Source organism: Galeopterus variegatus, unplaced genomic scaffold (assembly GCF_000696425.1).
Source record: "Galeopterus variegatus unplaced genomic scaffold, G_variegatus-3.0.2 Scaffold6779, whole genome shotgun sequence".
In the NCBI taxonomy this organism is placed as follows: Eukaryota; Metazoa; Chordata; class Mammalia; order Dermoptera; family Cynocephalidae; genus Galeopterus; species Galeopterus variegatus.
In genome coordinates this window covers 72,727-74,728 of record NW_007732890.1, presented here as the reverse complement: position 1 = coordinate 74,728, position 2,002 = coordinate 72,727, and positions in this window count along the sequence as shown.

Here is a 2,002-nt window from a genome sequence, read left to right as displayed (position 1 = left end):
CTGGGAAACAACTTTTATTAGAACATAGAAGAGAAATTTGATTTACTCTGTGTTATCTCAGAAGACACAAGTAGGATTGATATGTAGAAATTATAATAAAGGAGCTTGCAGCACATAAAAGGAAGACCCCAATTGTGTCCCCTAGGATAATGAGGCTACCTAAACTAGAATCTCCATACATCTTCCAAATACCATACAGATGAAAGAAAATGTATAAAACCACCAATAACCTATGCCTACACATGACTATGAAACAGAATAATGTTTCAATTTACACGTGACTAGGAAAGTAAACATTCAGAAACCAACAGAGCCAACACCGGAGTCTCATCTAGAGCAGCACGTCAGATAAAGACGGCCTACAAAAGAAGAGAGAGTAGGGGAGCTTGAGGTGATGAAACACAGACACAATCACCTTTCAAAAGATGAGTCCCATCCTGAGGGCAGAGATACTGAAAATAAATCTAAGACCTGGATGATCAGAGTTCTTCTGGCAATGGGGAATTGAAAGGGAGAGCCCAAAACACACACAACCAGAGTTGAGAGTTGCACACATTCTCCAAAAGAGCCAAAGGACCTGGAAGGGGGAATGGCTTTGAAGGCAATGTGTTCCCTTGGATTGTAGAGGTGAGATGAAAGAAAGAAGTGGTAGAAATGAAAGGTCTACAGAAACAAAAGTAAATTGAAGCATCAGAAGACACACCAGTCATTATCCTCATCGCCACCCAAAGAATGTTGACATTAAAGAGCCTGCACTTCATCATATCCACAGAAGAGGGCACTCTTAAGCTAAAAGAAAAATCTAGTAAACCAAATTCCTCATCCCTGTTATTGCTGGCCTAGGAAAATATGATATTTGAAAATCAACAGAAAATAGAAGACAGCATCCATACAAAGTTATTGAAAGTTAAAATAAAAAAGGAAAAGAAAAACATTTCAGATGATGAAAATTGTTCCTTAAAAACAACGTCAAAACAGAGAAAAACTGTAAGAAACTATACCAATCTAAATTAAATATCCTGAAGCAAGCATGTGCAGGTGTGGGGGAAAAAAACTCAAAGAGTATATTTAAAAGTTCAAAATAGAAATAAACAACAACAAAAATACACAGAATGATGTGAAATGAAAGTTGACTGAACTCTGGAACAAAATTGAAGGTAAAGCAAAAATTCATCTCAATAAAGATATAGAAGATAAGGGGAAATAAAAAGAACCATAAGTAAGGAAATGGGCATTTATGAAGGTATTCATACAAAGTTAACCATAAGAACAAAAATATAAACAAACACAGAGAACATATCAAATACATAATATATGTTATAAATACATACATAGAGATTACATAGAGAACATTAAAAATGTGAACATAAACAACATAAAAAAAGAAATACAATGAATATGTAATATACAGTAAATAGAACTTAATATGAAATAATTATATCAATCAATAAAAATGAACTTAAGTAACCTATAAAAACATTTAAAGACTAGCTCACATAGCAAAACCCAACTCTACTATATTTAACAGACCCACTTAAAACAAACCAATTCAGAAATGGTAAGCCAGGTAAATGCAAGTAAATTAGAAATCAGGAATTACAATCCTGATATTCCATAAGACTGTAGACTTAAAAGCATGAAACAAGACAAAGACTTTACTTTATAATGCTAAAAGACCCAATTAATAATAATGAAATAAATATATATTCACTGAATAATGTAGTAACCATCCTAATAAAGCATAAGCTACAGAAAACACAAGGAGAGGGCCGGCCCGGTGGCGCACTGCTGCAGTGCGCCGCTTGGCAGTGCGGCGGCGTGCTCCCGCCGAGGGTTCAGATCCCACATACAGACCAGTTCCCGCTCACTGGCTGAGCGAGGTGCGGGCGCAACACCGAGGTTGCGATCCCGTTGCCGGTCCGGTCTGGTACGGGTGCGACATTGAGGGTTGCGATCCGTTGCCGGACACAAAAAAAGACAAAAAAAGGAAAAAAAAAAAAAG